Genomic DNA, 24,151 nt, shown 5'->3' with positions numbered 1-24,151 from the left:
TCTGGAAAAGACGGGGGGGGGGAAATATGGCGGTTGAAAAGATAGTATAGAAAAATAAGAGAAAATGAATTATTTTTGTATTTGCAAATAATAAATAACACATTTCAAAATTTTCTCCAAGTTTCTTGATTGAATTATTGTTCGCAAAAATATTTTTTATATTTTATTTTTCTTCATTTATTTTCATCAATTGAATAAATTTCATTAATTTGATTAGCATGCAAAGTAAAAATCCATAACATTTATATATTAGTATGTTAATGCATTATAAAATTACTTGGAAAAGTCAGGGTATTTGGTTGGGAAAAATGAGTGGGAAATATTTTATTATTAGAGATTATGATTAGTGAATCTGCAAGGACACCCGATGCGTGCCTGTTCAAGGTGTCTTTAAACTTGTGGACCACATGTTCTCGCTCCTTTTGAGCTACTTTTGAGCGACAAATTGTTCACCACTATGTTCATTTCACTGTGTTTTTCCACTATGTAAGCTTGAAGAAGTGAAACAAAACTTCAAAATCAGTTGACAACCTCTGTACCATGATCAACATAATCATATTCCATAAAATATATAGGGTGCTAGAGAAAGGTAGTGAAAATAGTGATGGGCAATTTTTTTGTTGTTATTTATACATTCTACTCTACAAGTATTCCCACCTCAATTACACACCCATTTGAATGTACTACTATCAAACATTTCAGATAAATGCATTAAAATAACTCACATTGCAACAGCTTAGGTACTTGTTGGGATTTATTTTCTTCATTATCATTTAAATTAATGTTGATGTAGCTTGGATAGACCAAATATCGCACGGAGATTATATTAAAATTCTCAAAACTTTCATTCCAGAATTTTCACGTAGGCTACATATAAATGTACCATAATTATGTCAGTGTAATTACGAATTCCTAAAGGAACTTAAATCATTACCGACATGAATAACAATAGTATCCCAGTCGTAAATCGCAATATACAGCATATCCTTGATTAAGAACGATCAGTGTTAGAAAGTGGCTATAAAATTTATCATGGCGCTGTCATTGGATGCTCAAATAGGCCTGAATTTTTCATATTAATTTAGTTCGTCACAGGCAACAGCTAGAATTAATAATAATAATATTTAATTATGTCACTATTGCAACACAAAACAACTTTAGTGGGTTCTTAGTGCTATTTTACACTAATGTAGCGTTGTTTATGTAAACATTATCATCTATTTATTATTATTATATTATTATTAATGATTTGCAAGAACACAGAATGCTATCACGTTCAATAATAATTTACCAATTTGTTTTTAAAGCTTGGTTGAATGTGAATTAGAAATTTTTTTTCATTTTTTTTTTTGCATTAACAAGAAATGCATGAATACTTCGGAATTAAAGATGTTCCCTGACCATTTAGGAGAAATTATTGTACGGTATGTAATACTTTTGCTATTACTTTCATTTTTATTTAGAATTGCTTACCCTTAACTTCTATATCAATAAACTATTGCAAATAAAACAGCAATCCACTTTTTGAAAATTCCATTGAATGCCTCTGGGGCACTGTAAAGCCGATATGAATTTCTGAATCTGTAATATCGGCTTGTTTCTTGAAAAGGAATTACATTATGAAAATAGTTTGTAACAAGAGTCGGAGAATTAAGAAAAAAATCAATGAAACAACGGTTCTAGTTTTACACTAAGCCGATTGAAATACAAAATTAATTAATTTTTATTAGAACTGTTGATGGAGGTCCACGCATTTTCTAGACTGATTTCGGGTTTAAATTGAGTTAATTGTTAAAGACAGTAAAATAGCCATTAATTTTGAAAACGAGTATGTGGTAAAATGAATGTTCGCCAAGGAATTTATCTAGAAGAAAGTTTTGCATAAATTTCAATTGGTTATGAACTCGACTATTTTTTCTTGTTGAAGCATTGTGTGTAATAACTGATCGCGTTAATATTGTGTGCCTGTTTCCATCGTAATAGAACTAAAAAAAGTCCTGAGTTTTTATATGCCTATGTAGTGTTCGTGTCAAAATTTATTTTCCAGAAGGCTTAGAGTTTTTATATACCTCCCAAATTTCCATTCTAATATCGTGTTTGATTCAATAATGCTGATGAAGATTGATACGATGATACCTAACTACTCTCTTCGGAGACTCCCCATGTATGCAATGGTATTTGATCCAAGACATCCAGGCATTAATTTATTCTATTTTTTACCGATAAATTTCAGAGAAATAATTAAAGCTGATAGAAGATAAGATTAGTTTCTCCATAGTTTGTGGATGATGCTGGTCACATTTAAATACTATTAAGATTGCATCCCCTTATATAGAATTTGGAAGTAACAAGCCTAGGATCGGTTTTATTGAATGTAGAATTACACATTGATAAATATTAACCAAATCAAAAATACGTATATTTTTTTAATAAACGGGCAAAGACAGGACATTTTCTTGACAAACCTATAGATGTTCTGCACTAGTATGTTTTTATTTTATTTCATACATGTTTATTTACAAGAGTCCCACCAATTTTCTCATACATATAATCTCATGTACTGACTTGACTGGTTCACACACACACACACATCACACACACGCGTCTTAATACCGTAATATATTACATATATCCAGACAACAGCTAATACTAACTTTGTCGCCTTGTAATCAAGGATTCCCGAGTTCAATACCCAGTGGAAGCACGTAGTGGTTCGGACCCCACATCAAACTGTAGGCCCAGTGTTGATTAGCCTGTGCATAATGTGGAATCACATAAATGATGTAAGAGGAATTCTTGAACACCTCTGAAATTTGAAATATCAGGAGAGTTTGCAATCGGGTAACATTTTCGATAATACCTTTGCTGAAACAGAAAGTTCCCGCCGAACTTTAAATTAACTGTGCTTGACAGACTATTAATCTCAAATAGTAATAGAGGAATAAATGTAAAAACGACCGAAATTCATAATTTCCACGTCCCTTTAAACGGGCATTTATGCAATCCATCCTACTTTTATATTGCCAAATTTTCTGAGGCTATTATGAGCGTTTTTAAATGTATGCACAACACAGGAAAGTAACGCATTAATTAAAAGTGCGTTACATAAAGGATATGCACTAAAATGCATGTGGTTTTATCAATATTATTATATCATGTTACTCGATTCGCTGAATGCATGAAATATTTTAAAAGCACTCTTCCAAACAAATCTAAATTGTTTTGAATTCTTAAAGTATAATTAATCAATTTTATATTTACAACAATGTTTCCTTTTGGGGAATGCATAAAAAAATATTACATATTGCATAACGTATTAATATGTTAGAAATTTTCAGTTTTCTCGTTGAGATAACTTTTCCGATCTTTAATAAGTTATTAATATTTATTAATGTGATTATTATTAAGAAAAACATAAATTTGCATGGGAAAGTAAACTAGTCGCATGAACCAATGATGCAATGAAGCGCATAAATCCATCGGATCGGAAGATTTGATCAAGAAACTACTAGTAATTACAAGTAGGGTTGATGCACATGAAATGCTTAAATCAATTTGATGCATTTTGTTTTTATGTGTGAGCAATCTTGACCTGTCTATTGTGACGCAGATATACAGAAGTGAAATTCCTGAGTGAGAGTTGCCTGAAGATCATTATTCTGTTACAGAGGAAATAAATGATTTTAGGTATAGGAGGAGCAGGGGCGGCTCAAGATAAAATTTTCACCCCGGCGAGGTGGATTTTTGGTGTCCCTCTACTTTCCACCTTTCTCCAATGGAAAACATTGCCATATGTTTCTATATTTACCACGTTTTACCTTATATTTACGGTTTTAATGAAAAATAATAGTCTTATTTTTCAAATACTTCGTTACTGTTACGGAAGACGTTTATTCTAGGTATATGCTTATTTAATGACATCAAAATAACAGTAAAACATTACCTTAAATTGCTACATGATTTTGCAACATACTTGTTATGTTATGCAGCAGCAAACTTCAATTGTTGCCAACAATAAACCCAACTATATTTAAAACAAATAGCCACGCACCCAGTGGAAGCACATAGTGGTTCGGATCCCACTTTAAACTGTAGGTCCAGTTTCGAAAGTTTTTCTGTGCATAAAGTGGACTTGAAAATAAACTCAAACAAATAGCCACGTTTGTGTAATCAGAAATAAAGTTTTGGCGCTAATCACAAGGGGGGGTTTGGCTGCCCCGAGGACGACGCCCTGGGCAGATGAGAAACGAGATGCCATGGATTTCAGTGAAGCAACTCAATGAAGTCAACACACGCATAGCCTTTTTTTGAGGTGGAGATGAGTCGAAGGTTTGCAAGGTGCACCTTTATGTCAATCCTGTCAAAATGCTCCCGAAAATTAGCAAAACGAAGACATCAAGATCTAGATTTTTTTTGTTTTCACGTTGTAGGTGTGAACGGTACCTTTAGTCGATTTTTAAGCTAGATGAAGCTTATTGAAAACATTCTTAGTGCATGGATTTCGACTCCAATGCACTCTTATGGAGAGTGAAATCACTCACTCGCTCTTCAACTTCAAGTGTTCACTAATCAGAACTATGTTTTGATATTTTTCGTAACCCTTCTTATTTTTTCAGTTCAGGTGCTTGTGCAAGTTATATTTAGTGACATGTTCCTAGAGTGGTGATACAAGTAATATTTCCGCAGGTTTAACATTTTAGCTTCCATCCGACACTAGGCCGCGTAGATGTTCCTCTGGAACCACTGACTTAATTAACTCATTATAACCATTACAGTGTTATACTGGAAACATTCTTAACCAGAGCAGTACCTACACTTTTATTTGTTATTGCAATCATTTTTTGGTCACAAACGTATCCATTACAAAAATGTTCCGAGATTTACAGTGTTCGAAATTAATTTTTTACTTTCACGCCTAACTGAATATATCAGATCGCCATTTTTGGGTACTATGTACTTGTAAACCTCATAAATATTTTAGAAATTTGAAAGTTAAGTATTTTCAAATTAATTGACAGTGTAGCATTTACATTTGTTTGAACAGTCGATTTTAATTAGTAGGCCTACATTAAATTCACGGGAGCCTTCACAGAGAATTACTTAGCCTGGATTCGAATCAGTGAACTCTAGCTTCTTCACACTACCAGCAAATTTGTCAAATATCGAAGTGTGAGATATCGGCAGTTTTGGCTTACAAGGTACCTGAATGTTTCAATGGAACAGTGACGGAATACCCAATTAAAATCAATTGAGATTTTAATTTTGCTGCTTTTGTGTGGTTCTCTAAATAGTAGAAATGTATGTTTCCGTATACATTAGTTTTTATTGCATTTTGTTATTGAATCATATTTTGGCGAGTTAGTTGTCAGTTGGCGTTATGCATTAGTCGCCACACGGTGCCTACATATCAAAATCTATGTAGTTTCGTCGAACTATGTTTTACGTGTAGTACACATGCTAAAAAAAACACAAGAAGATTCGGGCATATTTCTGAAATTTATATAATTTTAAAGGATATCTTCTATATTGTTTCACTTGAGATATCAAATCCAGTTCTATTCGTGGGCGCTTGTTGAAGTAAACTCTTTGTGTGTTTGCCAAAGGAAAATACACTTTTGCATAGGCCCTGATTGTGGAAACTTCGTCTAGGCGACATTTCTTTTCGGGTTGGGAAACCAACTCACGGGGATTTTACCTAGGTAGAGCATGGCGTGATCTACAATTTGACAATGAAACCTTTAAAATATAATACATTATTTATAAAAAAAGAAGGGTGGGAGCAAGGAGAGCAAGTCACCTAATTTTTTACCCTGATAACTGTCGTCAATTTTTCAGATTTTGTACCGAAAGTTTTACAGATGCTGTAGATATTGGTCGGAAAGTTTCAAGAAGGCGGTTTCTTAATTTAATACTGCACTCAGAAATGTAAACGCATTACTGAACGGGAGTAAGAAAGTGCAAAGCTGAAGCTTCAAATAAATGTGTAAATGCATCAAATGTTTGATAAACTTACGTGAAACAAAATTAATTTGTTTTGAATTCTAAATGTTTAGAATCACGTTTTCCTTTTTAAAAATGATATCACATAAGTGATCTCATATATTGTATAACCTGTCATTTTCAACTTGCAGATCTTTAACAACTAAACAAGTAATACATTAATAAGAAAAACAGACAAAGGCAAAATTAATATGTCATTTGAATTAATGATGCAGTGCAACACAGGCGCAAGAAAGCATGGCACTCAGAGGCAGGTTTTGTGGGGCAAGGTTGAAATAAACAATATTTTATATATGTAAATATATATATAATAATAGCTAGCTGTCCATCTACGTGAATTTGGGGAGGGGACAAAAAATTCCTCCCCCCTCCCTCCAAGACGGAGCCTATTGCAGATTCACTTTACATTCTCTTTTTGCATCAGAAATGCATCGGATCAGAAGTTTCGAACAACAACGAAACCAACGTTGTTTTGGGTTGATTCATTTGAAGTACGCAAATCAAAGTCGATGCATTTCTTATCTGCGTGTGGTCGATGCATTGAAATTGTACAGCAGCTACAGACACCTTAACCTGTACGGATCCAGATTTGTCCGGATTGGGAACTGAAAACGAATTTTACTTTCCCTCCCAACTGGCTTCTTTTTTTTTTGGGGGGGGGATATTCGACATAAAATTTTTATTTTGGTTTATTTGTTATCCTTTATTTTCAATAATTGCGATTAACGTGCAAATTTGAAGACGTTACAGTTATTTGTTAGTATGGTGAATCATTACAGAGTGGTCTGTGGGAAAAGTTCGGGAATTTTGGTTTCACAGGATGAGTATAGGGATCCTGGAATAAGGAAAAGTTCTTCCCTTCTTCCTTTTATTTGTAACGATTTTCTTTTCTTGTATCTTCTTTCTAGCTTACTTTCCTCTATTCTCATTTGTGTTATTTCTTTCTTCCTGTCTCAATTCATAATTTCATTTTGCATATTTTTCTTCCTGTATTACATCTAATGTATTCTTTATTTTCTATCTCTATCTCTCTTTGTGTCGACCTTGTCTTCCTTCTTTTCCTATTGCTTTCTCTGTCTATCTCGCTTCTTTATTTTTCTTCCTCTCCCTATTTCTCGCTTCTTTTATGTCTTTCCTCTGTCTCATTCTCCACTATTTCTTACCTATCTCATCTCTTTTCTTTCTACTGATGACAAGTAATCATGACGTCACTATATCCCACCTATAGACAACTTTTCGATTTTGACCCCCTTCCCCATTGGACAATTTTCTGTCACTTGAATTGAGCAGGGCCTCCGCGATGGCGTAGTGGCAACGTCGTTGCCTTGTAATTAAGGGATCCCGGGTTCGATCCCTGGTGGAGGCTCATAGTGGTTCGGATCCGACTTTTAACTGTAGGCCCAAACCCAACTTGAATTAAGCAAAAATGTCAATTCGCACAGCGAGTACACCTGCTGGAAAGGATGTCGATTTCTTGTTATCACGAGTGTCTTGTCATCGCTTCCGCCCACGAAATGCCATTGGGTCACTGTAAATGAAAATGCTCCGAAGGCCACCGATGGTCGATAAACAAATGACGCAACTACTGACGAGAGATAAATGCAAAAAAAAAAAAAAAAAAGAAAGAAACTTACGAATGTCGCCTTCGGAAAAGGCTTAAAAACATTGGCTTCGGCCAAGTACAACATACTCGACATTCGTTCCATGTCAGATCCGTGCCAAGAGACGGGAGAAAAGATGATGGAAGATGTCAAAGCTCTTATTCGGTATTAGCGCTTGAACTTTTGACCAAGACAATTGGGGTTTCCCTGATTTTGGAGAGAGCAAGAACTGTTTCCTTGACTTCAAGTTAGGGATCGACCCGAGACGAGACTTGATGCAGTCTCTCAACCCGTGAATGAGACTGATGCCTGTCGTTCATAGTCTCGTCTCAAGTTACAAATATCTGTCTCGTTCTCGGTCTCATCTCTAGTTGGAAATGTCTGTCTCGTTCTCAGCCTTGTCTCGAATTGCAACCACCTGCCTTGTTCTCGGTCTCGTCTGTAGTTGAAATGGATTTATAATTGCATGCAGGATTTTTCAATAAGCTAAATAAAAAAAATACAATGTGTTTCAATATAATTGGCGCTTTTCAAATTTTATGAATACAACAGAAGATATACCTGTTCTAATAAGAAAAAAATTACGAACGCTATATTTTCAACCTTACACATTGCTGCCTGCGTTCATGTTTTGAATATTAAGTGTTTTTTTGGGGGGGGGCAATCGTATTTTGAATGTTTGCCCCACAAAATAAGCGTGCACAGACTAATTTATTTGGGAGTGCCTTAAGGAAAGTGTCTGAACAATGTTAGCCTAATTGTCGTAACTTCATGTTCCTTTTTTTTCCCACAGAAATGAAGATAAAATTTTAATATTATAGTCTGAGTATTCGTTATCCTTCAGTACAGGTTCTCTCATCATTGTAATGACATTTATATTATTATTATTATCTAAATAAAGAAAGTAAACAATTGAAAATCAATATTCGTACAGAATAACCGGCTTTAACAAATGTAATACAGTACAAGACTATATCTCTACAAGTATTATTATTTTAATGGTAGTTTCTACCTTTTAATTTTTCAAGCACACATTTTGGGGAGCCCAGGAACCCCTGGCACCCCTCGTTTTCACGCCTATGACCACAAACAGATCTGCATTACTCAAAGGACAACTAAAAATGGCACATTTACTGCATTTTACGATTTAAATGTGTACTATAAACGGGAAATGCATCTCAAACTATGTAACATGAAATTCATGTAGCCCTGTATGTTCCTAACATCGTAATTCTCCGACGTTTGTGATTTTAGTCCAGGCAAACTAGAGCAATTTTCCCTCCAACCTGGTCAAAATTTCTTCAGAAACTTTTTAAACAATTTCAAGCTCGGGAATCATTGCTGAATGACATATTCAAAATCGGACCACGGGAAAGATCCCCAAAACGGATCTCAAAATGGGGCACTGGCTATTGTGAATTTCCTAACATTTTATGTTTATTTGTGAATAATTTTTAATATTTTGTGTATTATTACTTATAATTTGTGCTTTCTTGTATCAAAATATATTTGCCCTTAAGAATGGAGATCTCTAAATTGTGAGAAAAAATTGGACAATGGACAAGAGGTAGATAAAATATGATCATCACAAACGACCAACAATGCATGTAACTTGATAACAGCTGATAGAATTGACTCGTGGACGATTTGCAGATGCAATCTAGATTGCTGTGGATTCTCTCTATCATTGCAGCAGCTGGACATCACAATTACCTTAAGCATCTATACCTGTACTTGCAGAAAACCTTGTTTGTCCTCTGAAAATCCAACAGCGCAGAAAATGTTCATGGGAGGTAAATTTATTACAATAAGTGACAGAATACGGGCCGGACTCGGTTTGAGTCTTGAGTTTGAGTTCTTGTTTTAAGTCCACTTTATGCACAAAGAGGCTAATTGGGACTGGACCTTTAGTTTAAAATGGGATCCGAACCACTCAGAGGCGAGGCGTCCAGTCATCGGGAGATGCGGCGATGACCAACCAAAATAATAAAAATATTGCATTTTATATATTTTAGAGAAGTAAAAAAATAAGTCAGAATACTCGCATATTTGTGCGAAATAAGCCAAGCGACAGCATGAAACAGCTCGAAATACGCCAGAGATTCGCTAATCTTAGCGCATCGAAATGAAAGCCCAGTACTACACCCCGCGCCAAACCCTCCCGTCAAGTTTCTATTGAAGGCAATGGTGTTCGACGGCCCAGCTCATCGCAGAATGTTGCAAATCTCCCTGGTCTCTGCCGGTACCGAGAATAGCCGAACGCTTCCGAACCGGCTTCTCCACCACTCTTGAATGTCTGGGTCATAACAGGTCCTTTCTCAGGTCCCCATCCCCATGTTTACAGTTTACAGCCACGGCTTCTCTGGAGTCATCAAGATTCTTCCGAGTTTCCAGTGGCGTGCTCAAGGAGGGGTTGGTGAGGGTCATAATCCCTGCTTAGGCTCAATACTCTTTAAAAAAAGGAAGGAAAAAAGGCAGGAAAATATGGCAAAATGAGGAATTCAGGAATGACTACTAAAAAGTACACGTAACCCCTTCCCCTTCGGAAATCCTGGGCACACCACTCGAATGTCTGCTATTCCCACTTGTTAAGAAGAAAAACACACATTGAACGATATGAAATCTGCTTTTCATTATCAAAACAATTTGCGGCGAACCTTCGAGGTGAGGTAAGCGTCACCGCGCTCCAGTCGCGTCGGGTGTGAAAAATCGGGACACTCACCACTACGCTTGCCGGGGAGCTGAAACAAGTCCCAGACGAGTGGCACATTGACAGTAAATGAAGCAGAGCTCGGTGACGCTTACCTCACCCCGAAGCTGAGGTCCACGCGATTCGCGTGGACCATAGCTTCAAGGTGAAATAAGCGTCGTCGCGCTCCAGTCGCGTTCGGTATGAAAGAAAACGAAAAATGACGTAAAAAGCTGATTCTTCTTACCTTTAAACGCGACAATTGAGGTGTTTGCATTGAAGTTTCCATCATATTTAATAATTCTCGTCGTATAGGATAGAATTATGTGTCTTTTGTAGTCGTAACGTCTGTGGTATGAGCTTGTACATTGAATTGGCAATGACCTTAGCGTTTATCGCAGAGAAATATTGTGACCCCTCCCCCTCCGTTGAAAGATCGACCCTGACGTTTGGCAAATCTTGCGATGACTACGTAAGAATGTCACGCTTCGCCACTGGAACCACTATGTGCCTCCACCAGGATACCTGGGACTTAGAACAAGTACTAACGCATTCCTTGCAAACCAGGGAAGGACTGACATGAGGATATGGATTTACAGAAATCAAGGCAAAGTGGCTGTTTTCCATATACCTGTGTTCCACTTACAACTTAGCAATGCAAGAATACACCAGCGTTTTTTTTAAGAGTAGTAAATGGCACAGTGAAATGCAGGAAAGTAGACAAACGAGGGACAGTAATGATATTTAAAAAAAAGGAGTCGAACGGCTGGAATCCATATCCCCATTCCATTTTGACTCAAGTTTCTGCAATTTCAGAACAAGTACAGGAGTCACAGTTGATCCTGGACTTAATTTTGGTAATTGTATTACATTGACTCCAAAATGATTGAGAAAGAGGTATTACAATATTCCGCCAAAAGGATGACAGGGTTTGCTGCTGCTGCTGCTGCTGTTGTTGTTGTTGTGAGCCCTGTCGGATACGGTATACAAGTAGATGCAGCACTCCTCTTTCAGAGAATGACGACTTTTGCCACTGGAAGATGTCATGTGTTACACGTTTTGTGCGTATCCTTGTGCATTTTTCGAATCACAAAGTATGTTGAGGAGAGCCGACAAGTTTCAGTTACGTCATGTAATATTCAAATACACCAACAAGTTAAGAATAGAAGAAGTTGAATAAATTGAATGTAAAAATCAGTGCGTTTTGGACGGAGGATTACCACTACATTGTGTTCCCATGACCTAACAATTAAACGCACAAGAGCATTGTAATCTCTTACGTAGATTTCACTCTGAAAAACATTGGAAGGGCTATATTTGCTTTCGATGCCTACAGTGGCTTTCTCGTAGATAAAGGACACAACCCTTTGAAGAAGACGGACCATGACCAGTAGGAATGTTAATTCGAGCACCTGCAAGAAAGAACACTTCCTGGCTAAGGAAAACAACAAGAAAACAATTATTTCCCTTATAGGTGAGATGTTGAAGAAGCACGAGTGTACTGTTCACAACTATATGAGGGATGTGGACATTGTTCATGCTGCAGTCTCATCACAAAGTGCAAGTACACAGTAATAAGGGGAAGAGTCTAACTTGCTTCCATGCCATGCCAAGGACAATTGTTACAAGTCGTAAAACTATCGCGGTGATATAAAGCGAGGACCATCTCCCAGTACTGTGTATGATATCCTCGGAATTCAATCATTGTTGGGTCGTGACAACCTCTAATTGTTCATGTTTTATTGTTCCATGGACTATAATACCACATCCAGAATTTTTCTGCCTCCCTGGTTGCGTAGTCATAACGTTCGTCGCCTTGTAATCAATGGGTTCCGGGTTCGATATCCGATGGAGACACATAGTGGTTAGCATCCCACTTTAAACTGTATGCCCAGTCCTGATTTGCGTTCAGTACCTGTGAATAAAGTGGATCCACTGGCGGCGATTATGGGGACCATTCCCCCCCCCCCCCTGTTTTGGCAACTTTTTGCCCCCGCACTATGTTAAACCTTATGTACAAAGGGAAATATACTGCCTTTGCCCTTCAAGTTTTGGCACCTTGCCCCCTTGGTTTTGGAACCCAATCGTTGCCACTGAGTGGACCCATAACAAAAACTCAAAAGCACACCCAGAATGTGTTCGATTGTGTAATGCCGAGGATTTCCCAAACTGATGAAGGTAACTGAGCTCCGTTCAGCTGCAAAATCATTTTGTTTACATTACATTCCTTTTGTTTCCACGAAGTACCACAGCCTTCACACATACTCTCAAAGATGAATCTCGAAGTATACAGAAGAGAGTATCAAGGCAAAAGAGTGGGGTTGGTATGTAAAGAATATTTCCTACTCTCCTGTACACCCACTACCTCCAGATTTCCTCCATTATATGGTTTGCTGTTCCTACACGACGGAATATGCCACTTCACAATGTGGTGCAAGCGTAATCGATTGTCCTGTCCAACAGCTTACGGCGAGTGGTTGCAATAATAATATGATGACAGTGACTAGCGTACGTAGGATTTTTTTTCTTTATTTGGAGGGGTTGGAATTGTAAATTGGTTATTACCAAGCGACGTTCTACACAATAAAATATTTCTCATATTTGGAACTTTCACTCAAAAATGGTGATCTGGGAATTAATTTAGCACTTCAGTTTTTCACAAGTTCTCTACTGCTTTCATTTACATTTTTTTTTCTTCAAAAATTTCTGGATTGCCTGTAGCCCCATCTGACCCCCTCCCCTGTGTACGCCAGTGATTACAGTGATGAAGACAATTAATTAAAGTTTGTCATTCCTTAGAAGTTGACTTTATAATAAGAGGAATTTAAAAAAAAAATGTTTGAAGCAATTGTAATTTTCTCGATTGTTAACTTCTATAAATCATTTTTAATATCAAAATTACATAAGAAATGGTATATTGTTATTAAAATAGTTTTAGTTTAAACATTGTTAAATGTAAATAAAAGCATTATCTCTCTCTCTATAAAGCGTAGATTACTTAATTTTTGTCGTTTGTAGAAAACAGCCAGTCCGCCATTTTGAAATCCGTTTTGGGGGAGGTTCCCGTGGTTCGATTTTGTCTGATTTTGGATATGTTATTCAGCAATGATTTCTGTGCTAGAAACCTTTAAAAACCTTCTGAAGCAATTTTGCCTAGGTCTAAGTGCAAATTCCCTGGACTATTTAGGCTAAACGTAAAGTTTGTATTTTTGTTGTGAGCATTAAAGAATTAGAAGATCCTTACTCTATAACAAGATCAATATCAGAAATGACATCCGCCATTAAAGTGTCATGACGTTGAAATAATTAAGAATTAATTCGTGAGATTGACGTGCTGATTGTAGAGAATTATATGTTGTTACATGGTTAGCTGTTAATTGTTTCTCGGACGCAATTATCTAAGGAAGGTGTCTTATCAGATTGCGCAAAATTATCGTGGCAATGCGTTTATCGCTGAAATGTTTCTTAGCGCGCGGGAACATTAGAACAATACCCATACTTGGAAATTATAGCAATTCATTTTGTGGAAGAGGTGAAAGAACGGACCGAGCCAGTGTATTTTTTATTGTGATGAAATGACTTCCGAATACAGTGGATAAATATAAACATTGTATATTTGTATTCTTATCGGTTTAAATATTACGTATTTTTTCATTCCATATTTAAGGTATTTAAATGATATTGCTGCCAGCAGAATATTCCCAATATTTACCAACTATTGTGCGAAGTGTTTTTATTGCGATGCTATCATAAAGGACTCCAAGAAACGCTAAGGTGGTATTCTAGATCATGTATTTCACCTTATTCACACTTTAGAGAGGTGTCTGAACCAGTGAGCCTTCATCGAGGACCGAACCCGAGACCCATTGTTTACAAGGCGACAACGTCATGACAAAGCCATCGTGAGTGCCCTGATCGTATACAATAAGTTTAAGTAATATGCACAAACCTGACGTGACTCATAGAAACCCTTATATTAGAAGCGCAGCGACCCGAAAGAAAAAAAATAGCTAGTTTCTTTGCAAATATTGTAATATGACGCCAACTTATCTGGGAGGAATTCTAAACGTTTTATAATTTCGGAGGATTTCTTGTAAACGAAGGTTTTTAGAGGACATTGATTTGATGTGACAGATCGAAACCTTTCACATTGAGCTTCTCTCTGTGACGATTTCAAGTTTTCCTTGTTTGTCCTCGCGGAGTGTTCGGGCTTGTCTTTGAGTCAGCTCTGAGACTGAGATGAAGCCAACAGCGTGGACCTCTTGTGGAAAAGTACACACACGTATGTGCAGGTGCCACCTAGGCGTCGCTCGCCCACTCTCCTCAAACACTTCCAAAGTGACAAATCATTGCTAATCGTGGCGAAATTGCTGGTTGGAATTCATCAGCCGAGAAGATACCAGTCACTGCTCAACTTATGTGCAAAGAACCGCTGTTCTGATTGCCGTGGGCCTTCAGGATGTGCAAGATCGAGATTACAGACAAGGAAGTGCTAGGAGTTGGGATGGTACGTAGACCGAGAGCACGAGAACGAGGACAGAAATGCATAGTCTGTTACCGTACAAACTTTCGACTGGACCTTTGGCTGACGCCAGCGAAGCCATTTTCTAATTTTCCTCTCTTTTCTAAAAACCGTTATCATATTCCAAGAACTTAAATATTATATATGTTTGGAATTTGTTCTAGATCATTCACGTGAATCTTCGTGTGGTTTGCTTTCATAGTTGATTATATAATTCGCAATAGTGTAATAGACTTGCGTAGCCATGAAACTGATCCGAATATCTATACTACGAAAGCAAACCACACGAACATGCTCTAGAAGGAATCCTGAGCATATGTAATATTTCAGATTTTGGAATATCATTGCGGTTTTCCGAAAGGAGAGGACAATTAAAAAAAGAGTTCGCTTGCGTCAGCCAAAGGCCCAGCCAAGCCTTAATAACATTTTTCTATTTGGTGCCTATTTTCGAGGCTATGAACCATCAACAGACTATATATTATCCTGAATTTATGCAACCACAATGCACAATTTTGCAGTTGCCACTGATAGTTTAACTTTGCAATATGACCTACCTGCAAATGATTAAGTCCACATGGTATATCTGAAAAAAGTTGCATAGTAAAGTATTTTTTCCAAATATTATTCATTATGGTTTAGCAGTCTCGAAAACAAGAATGTGCAAAGTCTCATATCGTCTCGGGTAGACGATCCAACTAGAACAACTTAATTCGAACGGAAGAGCTGTAAGGAGCAGGTGAGTCAGAGAACGTGGTATGCGATTGTTTGGAGAAATTGTGGCCGAAAATACACAGCCTCTCGGTCCACGTGCTGCTCTTGGTGTCCCTGCATCAACCAAGTGCCGAGACGAGTCGGCAACGAGAACTCCCGAGGCTTCAATGAAATTTAAGCGATAGGTGTCGGTTTTCCGGGCTCAGCCAAAATAAAGGTTATTTCTTTTTCTGAATGCAGAGGCGTCGCCTGAAAGGGGTTCACGGAGCACACGAACCCCCAACCGAAAACTGAAAATTTTAAATTTGTTTTCTTTTCTGCACAATAAAACACTACATTTCAATATACTTATTTTACAAAGCAGCTTATTTCGTTCATAAAGTCTTTCCAATACTTCAATTTTCCCCGACTGTTAATAAGGAAAGCTCACCAGGTAAGGCAGCGAGAGCCCGGGGTACATCTGGCGCTATGAACTCCCTCTGCTGTATTCTCCCTGTGTTGTTGTAGCTCTACCGAAGTAGCCGAGAGAAAGCTAGGGGGATAGCTGGAGATCGGAGCACGTGCGCCTTTCGAAAGAACACTGTCAGCGGAGGAGGGACGAGGTATTTTATTTTTCATTTCGTTTAGCTTCTGCATTGGGGAAAAGTAAGCAGTAGTTAGGATATAATGCAAGCACTGTTTGCATTGTTAGGCCTATAGTAATTCTTAAGATCTTCGATGTTTTAGCCTAATATCTTCCTCTTCCAATACATTTCACCAAAAATTAAGGCCGCAAATCTCCTCAACAACTCCACTGGAAATAGTTGTCGCGCACCCAATACCTTGCATGCCGAAGGTTTTAAGTTCTAAAACACTGTTATCACCAAAATGAGCAGCTTTACACTTACATCGATAGTTAAAATGTGTTGCATAAACCTTTACATAATGTAGATGAGTCAAAACGAAAGAAGACTAAGACACTGTTAGCAGAAAATAATATTTATCTTGATACACATGTAAAACGAGAATGGATAATTACCAGTTACATATTTTGGAAAATAAATTATAATTGTTATAAACTTCTACAGATAAGCTTTAAAACAATAATTTTTAAGTGCCGCGAGTTGTAATTCTCATCATGGCATTTGAGCATTTGCCAGAGACTTACGAATGAAAAATAGGGAAGCTACTGCGAAATTACAAATAGTTATTTAAAAACAATCACATATTCGACGATATCTTGTGGCTAATCGCCAAGATGAGGGTGAGTGATGACATGATGAAACTGATGAAGGGACATTGATAAAGAACATCCATGCCCTGGCCGGGATTTGAACCCTGGACCCCTAGAGTTGTAGGACGCTGTGATAACCACTCTGCTACGGAGTTCGGCGAGGAGAAAAGTAAGGAATTTCAAGAATTCAAACTTGCAAAAGAATTTTTGCATTGTTTAACTTGGTAATTTTTCCTTGCTTTTTTTAGGGAGTCTTCACGGGCGACAGGGGAGGTGCGTTTTAAGCGGGCACGATAATTCGCAATAAATTAAAATTGGCCTGTATTTTGTTAATGTATTTTCGCTAAGCACTTTGGCAGAGTGTCTACACAATGCACTACAAATACAAAGTCACAGGTTCGTATCCTCGATTAAACACGCGCTGTTATATTCGTACTTTTATGTTGCTTTTCTTCGACATTTGGCACTAGAAAGAAATGGAATCTTAGCTTCGATCCTTGGCTAAAATTTCGTTTTTTGTATCTCGATTAACCAATGTCACTTAGGTTCACTGTTCTCTTCTCTGCGATGGTGATCAATAATTGATTTCTCTGTGTGTTTGTAGCTCCCTCGGTCTGGAGGGGGGGGGGGGTATAATTTTTTTCTGTTTTTAGGCTGGCTGTGAACAGCCAAGGATTTACTCCACGCGACGCCACTGTTGAATGTATGCAGTTGGCTCTATGGATTAACAGTACACTTACAATAAACACTATATTTTTGGGTTCATATAATGTCATTGGGCGCAAAATTCTGTAAAATTTTAAATTTTATTGTATTTGACTGTAAATGAGTTTTAATTGTATTTGTAATATGTTGTTACAATGTCATAAACTTTAACATTATTTTATGTATTAACATTAATAATATTGTTAATATTCGTGTGTATTATCAACATTATGTTTGTGTATATTATGTTCAACATAAATGGGACTTCGGTCCTGTGATGGACAAGTGAATAACTGAAATGAAATCTTGTTTGCCAAAATCTTGAGTCGGTCTCAGGAGCGGATCCATGGGGAGAGCGATCGCCCCTCCCAAATGCCTAGACTAAGTTAATTCATGCATTTAATTCAATATTTTTTATATGTCAGTGCAGTAAATGTAAGATATCCTTTATTATTATTATTATTATTATTATTTGTTCATTTCATTGCATTTATTCATTTATTCACAGGACCGAAGTCCCAATTTATGTTGAACATAATATACACAAAGATAATGTTAATAATACACACAAATGTTAACAATATAATGTTAATGTTAATACATAAAAATATGTTAAAATTTATGACAGTGTAACAACATATTACAATTACAGTTAAAACATTTTAGTCAAATCCAATGAAATATAAAATTGTACATAATTTTGCGCCTAACAAATCGTGCACTAACAATAAGTCATTAAACGATTCCTGAACTGGAGAGTTGTGTACGTTTAACCTTGAGAATGGCGTGTAGAGAGGTGTTTCTGTTCCTCGCTGTAGAATGTGTTACATGGAAGTTTATTTTCTTTAACAGCTCAGAACATAGCCAATCTTGTCTTACTAATTTACATAAAAACATTAGATATATTAAACACTTTTCTTTCTTTCAAGGTATTGAGTCCAAAATGGCTACATGAAGTTGCATAATATCTCCTATAATATTCAATATTGCTTTTAAAACACAACCATTTCATGTTCCAAACATCTATGTTGAGGTCCTGTGCTAATAATCTGCATTTAAAATCAAAATTAAGAAAATAAATAACGACCGTAATTATTTGTGAATAGTTTTACGGGACGACATGATTCTTAGAGAAAAGATCCTTGATTCTTTGTTTCCTCAATTTTCGTCGTATCTTTACATCATTAGGTTTATAACGACAATGGAAAGATATAGCAATTATGGAAGATAATAATAAACATCCTTTACTTGTCCAGGATTCGGACCCAATATCCCTCTGTGCGCGTTGATCAATATACACGGAGTAGTATTATATGTTGTTTATATATATATATATATATTAAAAACTATGTACATTTTGGTTAGAATGTATGACTTCCGTGGGAAAATCGCCCCTGCCAAGTGCAACCCCTGCATCCGCCACTGGTCGGTCTCGCTCTCGGTCTCGTCTCTCCAAGTGTCGAATAGTCTAGCCTGTTCTCGGCATCATCAACGCCACTTTTGTTCGTCCCTACCGGAACTCAAATTCGAGGATTTCCGATTACAACAAGATAGGCATAGTTCCCTGAAATTATGGGAAGCGCCCCCCCCCCTTTTCCCCATCTCCAAAAGAAAATCTTATTTCGAACGGTGTAGTCATTGAGAACTGCATCTGGTCGGCCGGAATTAGAAAAAAGAAAGGATCTACTCGAATTAACACAGCAACAGGCACGCGGACAAGGTGTTGACTCGGGTAGAATGGGACAAGCAGGAGTGAAAAAAACAAACAGTTCGATTTTCCACGGCGACCGGGCTTTTGAACTTTCGCACCTGCTTGGCGTCGAAGTCTTCCTGCCGCAGCAATTAACAGAGTCCAAACAGCGTCTTTGTTGTCCTCTGACTAATGCAGGGCGTCGTCCACAGAGAGAGCGCTACTTTGGAATCTTCCGAACAAACACGCGTCTCAGTATCAATAAGCGGAAGAAACAACGGTGCTAAGGGAACAGGGAATGTTGCTGCTACACCGGCGTCCACGAAATTAGACGCCTTGGCAGAAGTGCCCTGGTGCCACATATGGGGAAAGGCAAAGGAACTCCAGGAATCGACCGAAATGTTTACTTGGAAATCATTTTACTGGAAATATTATGGAGAGGGTGACAGCCGACAGGGTGGGTTAATGAGATTTGGAAAGATTTTTATTACTTCTGTGTATTGTAGTTGGTGCCATGCAATTTCCCTGTAATTTTAAGGCGAAGTGATAATTTCGCGCCAGGTGTGCATTCATTTCAATATCGTCGGAATGGGTAATGCTACTGATAACAAAAAAACCTACAATTTATCCCTATATTGCAAGTGGAAGCGTTTTTTTAAAGTTGTTTATTAGATAGACACGTTCCGAAAAAAAATATGATGAATGAGTACATGTATTCACAGAATCCCATATATTCCTTATGGATTGATTGATTTGCTTGGTTTATTTTACTTCGCTTTTCTGCTCCTTTTGGCGAATCGCGAAGATGAGGATGAGTGCTGACACGATGAAAGTGATAAAGAGACACTCACAAATACCCATCCCAGGTCTAGATTATAGAACCCGAGACTCCTGGTGTCGTAGCGCGCGGTGCTAACCACTCCGCCACGGAGGCCGGCGTATTGCGTATGGAGAAGCAACTTCAAGTTACGGCTAATCGAAAAGAAGTTCAGACATTTCCCACCACAAATAAAATCTTCAACCTGTCTTCTTTCTGTTCATGTTTCTGCGCCTTCGGAAGTTTCATATTCCCAAGAGAATAAGTAAAATAATACACCAATAAACGTAATGTTAAATTTTCACCCCACCTACAACCAATCAGTCTTCCTCCCTGCCTGAGCTACAACCATCCAGCGCCTAGACCTCTTTTTCTCCAGCTCGCCGAGAGGAAAGGTCGCTGGGAGAGGGACTGTTTACGGTCTTTCCAGAATCTCGTGTCCGGCTGGACACTGGAACTCTTCGCCGTGGCCTTCAGTCACAGTCACACAAAACTATTGTGATAGCTTTAGACTGATGTGTCTCTAATGGTATACGTTCGTAAACCAAGTCAATAAACTTTTTATTGTCCTTTTTGTCAAGTATAAATAGTGCACCGCACTGCACTTGTGGCGAATTCGGCCGAAATGAACAAAATTGGTACGAATCGGTGGTCGGTGAAAGACGACCGTGCACGCCAGAGACAGAGTAGCTTTCCTCCAATGTGACCACCCACACTTATTTACATGACTGTACCCTTATACGAGGCAGAGGCTTTCGGAAGCTAAGTCTCGTTTCCTCGGTTTATTCTCTCGAGTTTTTGAATGGCGTCTCGCTACCATCCCTATCGTCAAATAACGCAAGAGGAAAATGAAATTTCCTTCCTTGACTTAAAAATTAACCGATCACCTCTTTGATTTGACAATAGGCGTTTGACATACTTAAAATCGATGTACACAAACACACACAACCCGCATAATGGATATATCATATTTGCAATGGTGTTGCAGATATCCCAAATCAACACACACACACACACACTTGTTATTTCGAGCAGATTTTCGAAATTCAGCACATTTTGTGATACTCGGCGATTGATGGTTCCTGTGGTTTGGCTTAACACAATTTTCTGTAACTTGAAAATAATTGTATTAAGTTATGCATTGTTATATTTTGTGATAAGGGCAACAGTGCGGGAAATAAGCATAATGTTGTCAATGAAAATGTAGCAGTTTTTTTTTTTGGAGATTATATGTAGCATTTTTCATATATATATTTTTTCTTTCTTTCATATTTTGCCTACCATCTCGTTGGCCGAATGCGTTGAGTAGAGGACTCATGATCTCGCTATCAAAGTTAGCGAGTTCGGGCCCCGACATTCCTTCACCAACTTCATCCAGTCACCATTAATCCTCATCGTCGTGATTAGCCTAGAGAGGCAAAAAACCTAGGTAAAATAAGGAAAATACAAGTTTTGCCTGAACATTATCCCATATCGTGAAATTCCCCATCCGATAGTCCTGACCTGCACGCGACATATTTAATTAACGGAAAGGGGAAAAGTGGCGTCTTAAATAACTCAATAACAACTGCTAATTCGGGTGGTTAAAGTTGTCCAAAACACTAAAACTTAAAGCAAATGTTGTAGTCACCCGATACTCCACGTTCGTTTGTTTTCCAAACTACACCTTTTGCGTTCCAGACATCTGTTTTGTTTTTTGCTTTTTTTTTCTGTCGCGCTTCCCCCTCCCGCTGTTGCCATTGTCTTTTTAACTCCAGTCAGATATCTAAGGTTACATGGGACTCGCTAGGTATGGGGAGTCACTTGTATGTATCTGTTTGTCGCCGGCTGCCTGCTTGACCTGCTGTTGCTATATTTATCTTGGCTGCGTCTGCCCTGCGCAGCGACTCTTTTTCACTCGCCGAGAACACGTGTGAGTATGAGTTCACTTGCATGTGTGGGAGCGTGTCCCACTGAAAACAGAGCAAGGATTGTTTTCGTAACTTTTCGCTTCTTTTTCGAAGTCCACACCTTGCATTCCCCCCTCCCTCCTTCTCTTATGAGGAAATACCTTTGCGTGTTTTTTGTTAATCTGATCGGAATGCGAAGTTGTGATGGTGAAACACGTTCTTTTATCTGTACCCCAAATTTCATCTCCACAATAATGATAATAAACCACGAAACACAGTTTTATGTACTCTGATACAGTAATGTGTCTGTGATACAGGAATGTTTTAGCATCTTTGACGGGGATGGTCACGTTAAATTGTAGGCTCTCTGCCAACTAACCAACACGTCTACTTCTTTATATTTTAATTCTATGGTGTGCGGAAAAAAAGTAAAAAAATGCAATTTTACAGGATTGTTTTATTGTTATTATTTTAATAGCAAACATTACAGACATGATATAGTACATGTTGGATCATTACTGTTTAGAATCTTTACACATCCCCAATGTAATATTATGTTTATAATATCTTCTTCAATTGACTTTTCAGTGAGACTTAATTAGTTACGAAGTCATTTCTCCTTAATATGCTACTGTCTCGTTTTACATACTATATTTTGATCATTTTTCTATTATATTAGCATATAATTTGTTAGAAAAGTATTGAGAAGAACGCATTTTTTATGCACAGAGCAGCAAACTATGTATATATTCACCATTATAAGTTGCAAACCTACAAGATTAGATGTAAACATACTGCAAATCATAAATAATTTAACATAATTTAATAATGACTTTTCTGTAGGGATGGTACCGAGACGAAACAGTCTCGGTCTTATCTCGTAATTCGAGACGAGATCTAGACCAAGATGGCGTTGTTAAAACAGACGAGAATGTGACTAGACTCTTCGCCACTTGTCAAGACGAGACAGAATTGTGAAATCGAGACGAGACAGAGATTTAGTGTCCCAGTGGAAAATTTACCTAAACCAAATATACTCTGTTTTGCAACTTGCTCAGACAAACCAAGCGGACATCTACCAGATTTTTTTTAAAAAAATAGATAAATCATACCTTTTTTTTATAGTAAGTATAAACTCAATCCATTGTTGTCAATTGTGAACCTGTGCTCCATGGTTGCATATCTTCACAATGAAATTGGGTATTTCGAGACTGAAGACAAGACGGAAACATGCCCTTCGAGATATGCCCCATATGCCCCCATTATATGAGACTGAAAATATGTAAGTTAGCTTATGATTTATCGATGAAATACACATTCCACCATTCACAGCAAACCCGCCACCCCAAAATCCAGGCATCGTATATTCACCGAGTCGTCAAAAACTAACAACGAATTGTCAGTAAACGGAAGAGTAACCCATATGAGCTTCTAACAAGGCTCCCCCTTGTCATCGAGGGATTGTTCCCCCATCTCGAGACATCTAACGCTAACATAAATAAAAATTGGTCGCTCCCTTTTCAACACGTCTGGGACTCTAAAAACCACAAAATAAACAACTCTTAATGAACCTAGCAAAATGATAAAAAGGACATCCGTTCCACCTCCGAAGGTCGTTAATTCTCCACCGAACAGAGGCAATCTGTAAGTAAAAAGCACATTTTACTCACGTGGTTGCTACTATAGTAACGCGGTGGAGAAGTCTGAAAATGTAAATATTCGAAAGCATAAAAAGAATTTTGTTCATTTACCGACATTTTGTGTTACGTGTACAACTACGACGACAAGGAACGCTCATGTTATATGACTGTTGGGAGAGCCGTATTTTTATTGTATGCACAATTAAGTGTATCCAAAGACTGGAGTATAATTTTTGGTTTAATTTCAGCAAATTTTTCCATGGTACATTTTTATTTTGTTCTTGTACACAAGCATGAGTTCATTACGAAAAGTGTTTTAGACCACCCATTACATATAACACGGAGATGCTATCGATAACTATCCCTTGTTTCATGTTTACCATAATTTAGTATTCTGATTAATAATAAACGCCTCGTTCGTTTCAGTTAATACTATAATTAATAATAAATGTCTTACGCACGCTTTGTAACTGCATTCACGTAAAAAATTAAAACATTAGAATGGAGTTGCATAATTATTTTTTTCATATTGTACGTACACACTTGTGCAGTGGAATATTTATTATTAAAAAGTGCAATCTTGTGTAGGTTTCAGTTTCCAGTCTGTAATTCGATATCTTATATCTATATCTGTGCTATAAAAAGGAATGTTATAGTATAGACCTCGGATTTTT

General features: G+C 37.5%; 1 protein-coding gene across 1 annotated transcript in view; it reads left to right on the top strand.

Moving 5' to 3' along the window:
- Window positions 1-24,151, top strand: part of LOC145985202 (homeobox protein six1-like) — a 70,254-nt gene that overhangs the window by 1,230 nt on the left and 44,873 nt on the right. The window lies entirely within an intron of this gene.

Source organism: Lepisma saccharinum, chromosome 3 (genome assembly GCF_977018435.1).
Source record: "Lepisma saccharinum chromosome 3, izLepSacc3.1, whole genome shotgun sequence".
In the NCBI taxonomy this organism is placed as follows: domain Eukaryota; kingdom Metazoa; phylum Arthropoda; class Insecta; order Zygentoma; family Lepismatidae; genus Lepisma; species Lepisma saccharinum.
This window is presented reverse-complemented; position numbering and strand designations above follow the sequence as displayed.